Raw genomic sequence first — 13477 nt, forward strand, 5'->3', positions numbered from 1 at the left:
ACGAGAGAAAAAAAGGATGAGAAAAATAGAGTGTGAAAGAATCAGAGACAAAAAGAGAGAAGGAATCAGACAAATAAAGAGAAAGTAAGAAAGAGAGAGAGAGAGAGAGAAAGCCACAGAGTGGGAGAGAGAGTTGAGGACAAAAAAGAGGAAAAAAGGAATAAAAGAGAATGGAGTAATAGAGCTAAAGATAAATGAGAAAAAAGGGATGAAAAGGAGAGGGAGAAAGTAAAGAGAGAGTGAGAAAAGAAAGAGAGATAGATAAAAAAAATAAAGGGTGAGAGAGAGAAAAAGAGAAAATCATAAGACACACGGACAAAAAGAGAGGTGAAAAAGGGAGGGAAAAAGATTGGTGAAAAAAAGCAAAAGAGAAAAAAGAGGTATGAAAAAAGAGAGAAAAATAGAGAGCAAGAATAGAAGTAGAGAAAGAATGAGAGAGAAAGAAACAAGTACAGCCAGTTTCTTTTCTCTTGGTGTTGTCTCACTTGCCGGATTTAATTTGTCGGCACGCCTGATCCAGCATGTTTGACACCACTGAGTTATTGTGTTTCCAACCCCAGTTACCCTTGGTCAAAACATTAAAATAATAAAAAAAAATCTATATCAAGTACTCCTTATGTGTGCTATGCGTGCATATAGTTAAATTACATACTAAATAAATATAAAATTGATGGACAAAATGACATTATCTTTGGCGTGAAGCCACTTGAGCTGGTACAGTGGAGTTAATGGGTGGATGCATGGGAATATGAGACTGCAGATTAAAATTAGAATTAAAACCTTCACTTTGGAGGGGTTGTTTTTCTGTAACTGTGTCATTAGTTTTAATAATTGACCCAATCATCGATTTGTTTTGCCCATACTTATTGGCGACAGTAGTCATTCGTGTGCCTTTTTCCTATTTCTTGATCATCGCCAGCATTCTTTACATTGTCATAATGTCTTTGCTTCTCCCATCATAGTATCACATATGTAAACATGCATGTAAAGAAAACAGTAAATTAATTTACCTTTAGTGTGACGTGGATTGACTTGGTAAAGTGGAGTTGGTGGGTGGATGCCCAGAGAGGAGGAGACCGGGGATTCAAATTAAGACTGGTATTAAAACTTCTACTAGCGAGAATTGTCATTGTCATTGCTGCTTTAATCACTTCCTCATTCTTAATTATTGTCCTGATCTATGATTGTGTATGGCCTTAGCGAGGGAACATTAGTACTTTTTTTAGCACGAATGGAAGTTTTGGGAACCCCATAGCTCAGCAGACAGCATACAGCAGATTCAATCGCAGTAACTTGTAAGTGTTTGTGAAGCACACTAAGAAAGGCGTTATGGGAGGTAGTTCAGCCGATTCCAAATCAGCATCACCATGAAGCTGTGACACAAACCAATAATAAACAGGTATCTTAGAGTCGTAACTTTGAATTTTATACATTGAATTTGTTGTTGATTTAGAATAGAATAGAATAGAATAGAATATACCTTTATTGTCATTGTTACAACATGGGTTTAATATATTGTGACAATTCAATTGTGTGTAAGGAGAATGCCATAAAGAGGGGCCCGAAAACGTTTCAGTCTACACCATACAGTGAAAATCTCGTTAGGTGGGGTGCTGTATCCCGGGGGTCTACTTCACCTTGAAAATATTGACAGTGATTGTCATCCCGAATGAAAGTTTGATGTTTTGATGAAAAAACATGTGCCTTATTTGATATCAGCAACGTTTATCTTTCTTTTCCACCCACTCTGTCTCTTTCACTCTGTGTCTCTCTTTTTCTCTTTGTTGCTATTTGTCTCTTTCTCTCTCTGTGTCTTTTAACCTCTTTTGCTCTAACTTCCTTTTTTCCTTTTCTCTCTTTTCTCTTTCTCTCTTCATACCCTTCGCGCTTTCTTTTCTCTTTTCTCTCCTTCTGTCTTTCTATTTCTCTTTGGATTTTTTTCTTCCTCTCCCTTTCTTTTTCCCCTGTCCCGCAACTTTTTATCTTTTGTTTCTCGTGCTCTCTCTCTCATTTTTTCTTTGTCCCACCCTCTTTTCTTTTCCCTCCCTCTTTTCCTTATTTCTTTATCTCTCTTTTTCTCTTTAATCTACTAGTCCGGCCCCCTACAGAATGTTTGTTTTATCGTGTGGCCCCCGAGTTAAAATGAGTTTGACACCCCTGGTTTAATCGAACGTTGTCTTCTTATTTAACTGTCACTAGAAGGCAGCTGATGATGGTATCATTTATCACCAAGAACAAGTATCGATATACAACCCTTGTAGTGGAAAATTTGGGTCACCCGTTTTTAGGCTAAGCTACTTTTATGTTACAGATTAGCGTGAAGGGCTACTCGTATGACATGCATTTCTAAAGTAACAGATTATATTATTACTGTTATTATTATGTTATTACCAGGTTGTTATATATTATGTTAGCAGTATGGAAAAATAGGTGCAGTCAACCACTAAAACATCGAGTTGTTAACATACACCCTTTAAAGCAGGGGTGTCAAACTCATTTTAACTCGGGGGCCACACGATAGAACATTCTCTCAAGGGCCGGACTAGTAGATTAGAGAGAAAGAAAAAGAGAGCGAAAGACATAAGAGAATGAGGGGAGAGAAAAAGAGAGAGGCTGAAAAAGTAAGAGAGAAAGGGAGAAAGAGAGAAAAAAGGGAGAGAGAGCGTGAGAAACAAATAAGATAAAAATATAAATAGTGAGAGGGGGCAAGAGAGAAAGAAAGAATTCCAAAGAAAAATAGACAGAAAGAGAAAAGGGGAGAAAAAGAAGGGGAGAGCAAGAGAGAGAACGAGAGAAGAGAGAGAAAGGAAAAAAGAAGCAAAAGAGGTAAAAAGACACAGCGAAAGAGACAAAGAGGAACAAAGAATGACAATAAGAGAGAGAGTAAAAAAGATAGATAGTGAGTGAGAGAAAAAGGGAGGAAGAGAGTGAGAGAGAGAGAAATACAAGTACAGCGTTTGTGAGAGGCATGGCTTTGGCAACATCAAATGTACATATTTCAACCTGCAGCTCGTTTTTCTCTTGCGCTTCCCTCAAGGTTGTCTCCCGGGCCAGATTCAAACCCTTAACGGGCCTGATCTGGCCCGCGGGCCGCCCCTTTGATACCACTACTTTAAAGGCTTTTTTCTAAAAACATTTTTGGAAGTAATCACGTATTAAAAAGTCAATGATTTTTCATGTTAGAAATCACATTTCCTAGAAATTCACAACGACCCATCTCTTGAGCTAATTTCAGAACTGGTCCCAGGCTACTCAGGTGTTCTGCTACCTGTTTGATGACCCCTGACTTACAGTATGAAGCTCTTATTTTGTCTATAACCATAACCTTATCATTTCAAATAATTAGTGACTTGAGACTTTTTTAGTCAATTGGACCAAAGTTTCTGTGCCTTCTGGTCCTGTGATAAATATTGTATTTTAATGGGTAGGTCAACGCGTTTCCAAAAGTGGCCATTTGGAGACAACCATTTTATAGCACTAAAACCTTTGCAACTGTGTATTGTACTTTGGCCAATTACTTAGAAATTTTGAAAGCGTTGTAAATGTTTGACTTCTCTTTCCATAAGTCAATCGAACTGTGTAATAATTTTGTGTAAAAATGAATCACAGGTGGCGTTACGCATGGTTTTTTTGGGGTTTAATTTGAATACACAATGTCATCTGCCGTATCGTCCTTTTCAGAATGCCGTTGGCTAACCAATGTGTCAATCAGTATTTGATTCGGTTACTACTGTCTATGGGGCGTTTTATCAATGCAAGCCCTCATCGGTTGTCACAGGCTAAGGACCGTGAAAAAAAATCGAGCAATTGGCTAAGAGTGGTGTCAATCCAAAGGTCAGAGGCTAAACGGCCATATTGGAAATCATCTGACAAGTCCGTTTTTTTTTAAAGAAAATCTTGGAGCGAAACAAACTGATGACAACAAGGATCCTTAAACCATGCAAGAATGCTTTTAGGCGGATTTTTTTATTTTATTTTTCTCAAATCTGTCGGCATTATCGTGTGTTTTGGAACAAATACAGTATTTTGCACGGTTGGATTTCCTGGACTCTCGTAAATATAACCAGACCATTTTAGCGAATAATCGTTTCACGAGTAGAATGTTACAAGACTTGGCTGAGTTATATCGGCTTTTTGTTTTCGGGTATCTTGTTTTAGACTGATAGTGATGTTTCGTGATGAGTATGTTTGGAAATCCCAAGAATTTAAGATTTCCAAAACTATGTGGCATGACGTATTTCAGTGAAATTGTGAAGACATGACTGTTTATCAACAATCTGGAGGGCCCGCCGGCGGGCTTTAGGACCGTCAATGGGTCACAAACTGCGTAATGTTTTCTAATAGAAAAACGTTTTCCAAAAATGCGACTGCTGATTTGAGTCCCCTGTATTCTGCATCATTCTGTAGCATGTGTAATAAAAGGTTTCTGAAATACAGTGGTTGTCAAAATTTAGTCTCTTTTCCGCTTATTGCCCTCACCTGCACTCACTCTTTCTTCCCGAGCTGCCACGCGTTCACTAATTAGCCCTCTCCCTATTTGAGCACTTCATTCTTGGTCACTCTTGGTCACTCCGTCAGCGAACCTCAGCACATGCAAGCCACGCACTTTTGACTCTGGCTCCCGTTTTGATTCCGACCTGTTCCTGTATTCTGCCTGATTCCGTCCCCTGTGTTCTGTATCGATCCGCCGTCCCTGGCTTCCAGATCATCTCCGGTTACTCGACTTGCTTCCAATCAGTTCTCCCGTCCCGGCTACCCGACTTGTTACGATCCATGTTCATGGTTTGTTCTCCCCTCGCGGCTACCCGACTTGTTCCATTCCACGATCACTCTCCGTTTTCCTGTCCCGGCTACCGAACTTGTTACGATCCACGGTCTCACTCCGTTCACCTGTCCCGGCTACCCGACTTGTTCCGATCCCTGACCACGCTTTGCTCTCCTGTCCCGGCGACCCTACTTGCTCGGATCCACGATCACGCTCTGCTCTCCAGCCACGCCTGTCCACCTCGCCACCTGTCACCGGCCGCGGGGGCTTCTTGTTCCACCTGTCCATCGAGCACGAGATCACTGTCTTTTCTTCTCGCCCTGACTTCCCTGATCCCTTTATAAAGCAATGTGTGAAACGTTACACATTTGGGTCCACTGCCTGTTCCGGTCGTGACAGTGCTACCACTACTCAAATGTCTACATACAAAAGTTTCAGGTTACAAAGTATCTGAAAGGGAAAATACTGTCTCTAGTTACAAAGGCATCTCAGGATACAAAGGCAAAAATATGTTACAGTATGCGCTCCTATTTGCTGCTCCCAGAGTTCTACCTGGAAACTTGAAATTTTGGCTAGTTCCGTGTGTCCACTTTCCACTCTGTAAGCGGTCTGATGTATTGTATCATTCACAATAATAATTAAAAACATGCAGAAAAGTGTACAAGGAAAAAAAGAAGAGGAAGAGACTTTTTCTGGCCGTCAAAACAAAGCAAGAGATAATAGAAGGGTATGAAAGCACACACCGCCGTGCAGAAGTTCACGGACGATAGGGAGCGAATGCAGCCACCATTCCATTAACCCAAGTAAAAGACATTTGGGCAAAATTTCATGAAGTCTCAGAATTTGTGGAAAAGAATCACCCAGAAAAAGTGTTGACAGCTCAGAGGATTGCTTATTATGCCGATGTCTGCTTCACACATTTCCCATGGATTGTCAAAAGCAGGCTGAAGCAGACGTCATTGGATCAGTTTTTCAAGAAACGCCAGGTGAGAAAGCACTACTGAGGACCATTATACAAAGAGACCCTTAAAAAGGTAAAATTATATATTTTTTATTCTTTGTTTTTTTACATAATCTGCCTCTCGTTTTATTTTCAGTGTACGGTAATCTACTTTTAATATGTACTTGTTTCATGTTTTTATTTTTTTATGATTTACTAAAAAAAAAGCCTTTTGCGGGCTTGGAACGAATTAGCGCATTTACATTCAAAAGCCGTCTCTACTTACAAATGTTTCAGGTTACAAAGGTACACCCAGATGGAATTAAATCTGTAAGTAGAGATACTACTGTACAATTTTCTTCAGCATTGTATTTTATACATCATGTTATGCTAACATGAAATGAACATTTAGTGTAAGGTTTAAAATCAAAGAGGGTATTGCATTTTGACTATTGTGTCTTTGGTGCATCATAGATTTTTTTCTTTTCTTTCCGTTTTGGGGGATTTCAACTTGACTTTAAGTGCGTCGTTGCTCTCAGATTGTCGAAACGTCTTCTGCTTCCTGTGTGCTGATTGGAGCAATCTGAAAGAGTCGTTTCTCTTGATTGGTGACAAACCAATAACCCCCTACACAAAGACTAACTATAAAAATGGATTGATACAACTGTGGTCCGCTGGGGGGGCAGAAAACAAAGTGAAAATGTCCCAGAGAAATCAACCGAGGATTTTTTTTAGCAAAAAAGCCAAAGTTTGCGTACCATTTGTCTCTGTACTACAAATGCCACAATGCTTTGCAACACACAAAAAATATTTTGTTATGCTACAGCATGACCTGCCTGGTTTTGGAGGTTTCTCTTAATATTTTCTAATGAACCTGACCTGGACTAAAATTTTATTTGAAAAGAGAGGAATGTTTTTATCCAATATATTTTTTTGTGGAAAAAACGATTTTGGCCTAACCTAACTGAGACCCTAGCTTCGGCGGCGCCCCTGTAAATTGATCTGGACAACCCCGGTTTACATGTAATAATAATAATTTTAATAATAATAATAATTTCCTTTGTATTGTCATTCTTTGTAACAATGTACATAGAACGAAATGTCGATACACCTGACCCGTTGTAGCGAGCCGATGCAGCCGCAGCCAACAGAGGGCGCCGCCATTTACATGGCTTTCAAGAATTATAGACTTACACTTCAAATGGATGGATACAAATGTTCCAGCTACCATATATGGACTGTAGCAGTAGCAATAGCTGGTTTCCTCTTTTTGTAGAAGTGTTTGCAAATGCTTGGAATTGTTGCTATGTTTCTCAACAGTCTGAAAATCATTGGTTGCCTTTTTTTTAATTTTGAGAAGAGCTTGAATTTTTGGATAACTGCTAGTAAATGATTGAAATTCTGCTATATTTCTCGACAGTCTGAAAATCCTTCGTTGTGTTTTCAAATTTTAAAAAGTGCTTGAATTTTTGTTGATGTGTTTGTAAAAGCTTGATATTGTTGCTATGTTTCTCGACAATCTGAGAATCCTTCGTTGTCATTTTAAATTTTGAAAAGTGCTTGATTTTTTTGTAGAAATGTTTGCAAATGCTTGAAATTGTTGCTATGTTTCTTGAAAGTCTGAGAATCCTTCGTTGTGTTTTCAAATTTTGAAAAGTGCTTGATTTTTTGTAGAAGTGCTTGTAAATGCTTGGAATTGTCGCTATTTTCTCGACAGTCTTAAAATCTTTTGTTGTGTTTTTAAATTTTGAAAAGTGCTTACATTTTTGTTGAAGTGTTTGTAAATGCTTGAAATTGTTGCTATGTTTCTCAACAGTCTGAAAATCATTGGTTGCATTTTCAAATTTTGAAAAGAGCTTGTTTTTTTTGTAGGAGTGTTTGTAAATGCTTGGAATTGTTGCTATGTTTCATGACAGTCTGAAAATCCTTTGTTGCGTTTTCACATTTTAAAAAGTGGTTGAATTTTTTTGTAGAAGTGTTTGTAAATGCTTGAAATCCTTGCTTTGTTTCTCGACAGTCTGACTCTGTAAATTAAGAGGAAGAAAAATTAAATGTGTCTGCTTGAACATTAAATATGATGGAAAAAAAGTTTAATCAAGCTCCTCAAAGAAATGCACGTACATGCACATGCATCATGAATGAGCTGAATGAGGCTTCCTTCGATATATTTTTAGTGTTGATGGGCTGCATAAAAGACGATTCATCCGTGATTATTATCAACAGTACAATAAGCATTATTTATGCTCTGAATGGTACTGGAAAAATTGGAACTTTGAAAGTCCTTAGAAAGTACTTGAAATTGGATATGAAAAAGGTTCACGAACCCTGTATGTAGTCTACAATTTATGGCATATATAATTTGGGTGGTTTTAGAATGGATTAAACGCATAATCTGAAGGGATTACTCTAATTTGAAGTTGAAAAAAATGGCTCTGCATTGAATGAGTTTTACAAAAATGTCCATTCCCATGTAATTTCCGTGCCCTATGATTGGCTGGCAATGACTCCATCTTTGATTTCTTCTCCCAGTTGAGGTCACGGAGGGATAAACTCCCGCTTCCTCATGACCCTCAAGGCCAAGGGTCCTAAGCACACGGCCCAGGGGCCCGATACGGCTCGTCAAGTGTTTTAATTCAACGCGGAGAGAAGCATAGGAAAATAAATGAGCCGCTTCTGGTCAAACAAAGACCTGCAGTTTTAAATATGGCCGCTGGATTTCTCCAAAGCCAGACGCCACTCAAAGAGCAACTGTAGCTGGATTTCTATCTCCCTTTCTCCTTCTCCTTCTCTCTCTCTCTCTCTTTCACTCACACTCTCTCTCTCCCTCTCTCTCTTTCTCTTTGCTCTAACCCTCTTTCAGGGGATGGTGTAATAGAAGTCTGTGCAGCCCTTTGAGACTCCTTCTGATTAAGGGCTATACAGATAAACGTGACTTGACTTGTCTTTCCCTTTCATCATTTTTATCTCCCTCTCACTTTCTTTTTTCTCTTTCTGTTTTGTCCATTTTTTCCTCATCTACTCTCTCTTTTTGTATTTTTCTTTTTCTCCCATTTTCTCTTTTTATCCGTCTCTCTTTGTTGTTTTCTTTCTTTCAATACCTATTTTTCTTTGTCTCTCTTTTTAATTCTATATCGTTCACTTCATTTCTCTTTCTCTGTATCTTGATTTTTTTATTTCTGTATCTCTATTTCTCTTCCACCCTCTTCTTTCTTCTCTTACGCTCTTTCACTTTCTCTTTCTTTCCCTCTTCATCTTTGTCTCTCTTTTCAATTCTATATCCTTTTCTTTATTTTTCTCTCTGTTTCTACCTTTCATTTTTATATGTGTATATGTACCAGCTCAGTAGCCTAGATGGTAGTGTGCCCGCTTTGAGACTGGGAGGTCGCTGGTTCGCGCCTCGGCCGAGACATACCTAATTGGTATAATGGCGGCGCCCTCTGTTGGCTGCGGCTGCATCGACTCGCTACAACGGGTCAGGTGTATTGACATTTCGTTCTGTGTACATTGTTACAAAGAATGACAATACAAAGGAAATTATTATTATTATTATTTATTTCTCTCTCTTCTGCTCGCTCTCTTTCACTCTCTTTTTCTCTCTTTCACTCTCTTTTTCTCTCTTTCACTCTCTTTTTGTGTCTTTTATTCTCTCTTTTTTATTTTTCACTCTCTCTTTCTTACTTTCTCTGTGTTTGTATCTATATTGCTCTTTTATCTTCCTCTTTCTTTTTTTCTTTCATTCCCTCTGTTTCTCTCCTTCATCCTTCCTCTATCACTTAATCTTTCTTTCATTTAAGAGTGTGTTTTATTTTTTATTCTCGTATGTCAAGAAATGAGCATTATTTTACATATCATTAGCCTCAAGTAGAGGGAGTTGTCAGCCATCTTGCTGCTACGAGAAACTGTTCTTTATTGTTTGTCATTATTTTCTTCCTTTTTCTGATTTTTTTTCTCCGTCTTATACTTTTCTTATGTTTCTTCCTTCTTTTCTTTCTTTTTCCCCTAGTTCCTTTTTTTCCATTATTTTTCTTTTCCCTTTTCCCCCTTTTTCATGTATTGTTTGTTATGGTGTTATTCTTTTTATTTTCGTTCTTTCTTTTCATTTTGCTTTGTAAAAGACTAAGCAAAAAAAAATAGTGCAGTTTGATCACTTTAGGTCTCTGTAGTTTGTCATCTTTGTTTTTGCTTCCACCAAACAATACATTGACATGTAGTCTTCTACACACTGTCCCTTTAATGTTACGGTATGAACATTTACAACGTAATTAACCGTGCTTTGGTGTGTGTGCCTGTGTGCCTGTGTGTGTGTGGTGGTGTTGCCATAGCAACAAGCATCTTCTCTTTAGGCTCCGGTCAGTTTGCAGCTATCGGTCTTATGCTCCAACAACCTGTAAGATTTTCTTTTATGCATTGTTAAATTTCGACTTATTGCGAAACGACAAGAAACCTAATGAGCCACTTTTCCACCCTGATGCATAAAATCACATTTGCAGTATTCCCATCACCCCCCTGCCCCCTCAGGCCCCCAGGCGTTACGCTGGAATAGGCGTGGCTTAATCAATTTGCCTCAACATGAATGCCTTTCGGAACTCTAAATTGCTCTCGGCTTGGGGAGGAAAGGTTAAGATTTTTCACTGTCAGTCTAGTTATAATAATATATATCATTTTAGTTAACTTATCTTAAGGGTTTTTTATAATTTTACTTCAATTTTCTGGTTAAAAAAAAGGGAAAAAAATGAAATAAATTGCCAAGGTATTTAAGATTATACACAACAAACTATATTTTTAAAAACGTTTTTAAACATTTCTTTTTCGAGAAAAAAATATATTCTGAAATGAGCATTTCATTAATTAATTTACTTATTTTTGGGGGGTTAGGGGGTGGATAATATTTTAAGATAATTAGCGCATTTCGAAGATTACAAACACATCTAACTTATTCTACATTTTCCTTTTTTTCTTTTAAAGAAATTATTCTTATAATAAGCCTTTTTTTGTAATTTTAAGAACATACTTTTGGGGGAAAACTAAGACTTATTCTAATGTTTCGCTCATATTTAGTATTTTTTAAAATATATATTTTGCTTCATTTTTAAGGATTTTGTCGAGCAAAATAAACAGAAACAATTTTCAAATTATGCTTATTTGTCTTTGTATTTTTTAAATTTATAAATAGCTCATTTTAATGGTATTTTTCTCTTTTTTTACCCTATTTCTTATCTATTATAATAAGGTTACCTATTCGCAGATCATTGTTAATCATTCTAAAGAAAATTAGGGATTAGAAATATACGGTGAAATATCGTGAACATATTTTTTTAATGTATTTATTTTTTTCCTTATTTTCTCCTCTGATCAGATTAAAAAAAAACATTAAAATTTTAAAATATATTAGAATAATTAAATTAGTTAAAATGAGCAAATTAATGTATTTGTTAAGTAATTGTTTCAGTTATTCTCGAATCTGATTTTAAGATGGTGATTACCATATAAAGTTAATATACATTAAAAAGAAGAAAAATTAAAAAGATTTAGGATGTGATTTGAGATTGGAACAATATAGAAGCCCCAGTTATTTGACCACTAGATGGCACTGTTGTAGGAACGAAAACCAGTGCTAAATGATCACTGTGGAGCAGCAAGGTGCCGGACAAACATGGCAGCGACTTCTAGGTAGGGATTCTACTATGTAAAAGAAATACAAATATCTCCACCAATGACTTTTTATATACATCAACATTGGATGATCACTCGTGTATTTTTGCCTAGTATTCAAATCAATGAGTGAAAGTTTTATCGGACCACTAGGAGGCACTATATATGACACACTGTCCTTTTAGACAATATTCAACAGAAAATGTAGTCCACCTGAACCTCATGTTTCCGGGGATCTCGAAGTTTCTTCCGTGAACGTGCTAAAAATTAAACCGAGGCCATTCAAATAACGTAGTTCTGAAGATTACGGCAACAAAAAAATATATCTATGTCACGATAAAGCATGGGTGTCAAGCATGCGGCCCGCCGGCCAGGTCAGGTCCACTGACTGATGGAATCGGCTCACGAGGCGGCGCTGAGAGAAGTGCAAGTGAAAAACGAGCCGCAGTATTACATATGTCCAATTGATGTCGCCAAAGCCAAGCATCACTTGCAAAGCAACTGGAGCTGGATTTCTTTCCCTCTTTTTTCTTTTATTTTCTGTCTGTCTTTTTCTTCTCTCATTGTCTCTTTCTTTATTTTTTCCTATTCTATCTGCCTTTTCTTCTCTATTTCACTCTTTTTTCTTTCTCTCTGTCTTTTTTTCTTTTTCTCTCTCCTTCTTTCTTTCCCCCTCTCTCTTTCTCTCTGTCTCTCATCGCTCTTCCCACTCTCTTTGCCCTCTCTCTCACTCTCTCTTTTTATCTCTCTTTATTTTTTCTTCCCTGTTTCTCTGTTTTCTCTCTTTTTCTAATTTAATCTGTCTTTCTCTATCTGTTTTTGTCTCCCTTTTTATTTTTTCTTTATTTCTTTTTGTTTAAGTATCTCTTTTCTCTTTCCCCCCTCTCTCTCTTTCCCTTTCTCTTTCTATATCTCCCATTGTTTCTCCCTTTTCTCTTTTTTATATTTCCCTTTCTCTCTCTCTCTCTCTCTCTCTCTCTCTCTCTCTCTCTCTCTCTTTCTCTTGCTCTCTCTCTCTCTCTTACTTTTCTATCCGTTTTTCCTCTCTGTCTCTCTTGTTTTTCTTTCTCTCTTTTTGTCTCTTTTCTCTTTCTATCCGTCTCTTTTTCCCCTCTCTTATTGCTTCCTCTCTTCTGTTCTATCTCTGTCTCTCTCTTTCTGGTTTTCTCTCTATCACCCTCTCTTTGAAAACAGACACGTGTCTCTCTTTCTTCTATTCCCTTTCTCTTACTTTCATTCTTTCTTTCCCTCTTTCTTTTTCTTTTCCTTATCTTTATCCTCTTTCTCCACTGTATTTTTCTTTCCCTCTACCTCTCTCTCATCTTTTTGTTTCTCTCTTTTTCCCCCTTCTTTCTTTCTCTTTAATGTACTAGACCCCCCCACGTTAAAGTTTTCTTTCCCTTCCGCGTAGCCCCTGAGTTGAAATGAGTTTGACAGTGAGCTACGAGCACAATGGCAAAGATTAGAGCGTGTTCTAAATCTGTAAAGTGGCTGGACGCATGAAAAGCATGGTAAACTTGTTGACTCACCGCACCAAAATGAAAAAGAAGATCACAGACTCCCTCCCTCTGTGATGCATTAGCCAGACCAAATATCGATCGGCGATGGCCTTCTGCTTTGATACATGATGTTGTCGGATCAAGGCGGAATCTCAAAAGTAATCCAGGTACCCGATTCGACTGAATGTCCACAGACGTACTCTTATGGTTATTTTTTTTTCCTATGGAATGGAACGTACACAAAAAGCTAAACCTTCCTTTGATATGATAACTTTATGACTATATTTCCCGTAAAATCCAAAACGAAATCATATCTGTCCAAGAAGTTTATTGTCCAATACACGTTTTTTTGTGACACCCTTACTCATAAGGAGGCTCAAAGGGCTCCACAGACCACAGACTATTGGAACTACAGACTACTTCATCCCCAGATCTAAAACCTACATGAGGGCAAGGAAAAACTCAAAACCTCAACATGAAAATATCAAGAAACCTTGAGAAGGCACCACACATGACTGCACCAGGCTGCAACGGATGTTGCAATCGCAAATAATACACATATATTGTCAACATAAAATATAAGTTATTCATATGCTATAGCAGGGGTCAGGAACCTTTTTG

This window comes from Urocampus carinirostris, chromosome 18 (genome assembly GCF_059441175.1).
Source record: "Urocampus carinirostris isolate Australia breed hairy pipefish chromosome 18, RoL_Ucar_1.0, whole genome shotgun sequence".
Lineage (NCBI taxonomy): Eukaryota > Metazoa > Chordata > Actinopteri > Syngnathiformes > Syngnathidae > Urocampus > Urocampus carinirostris.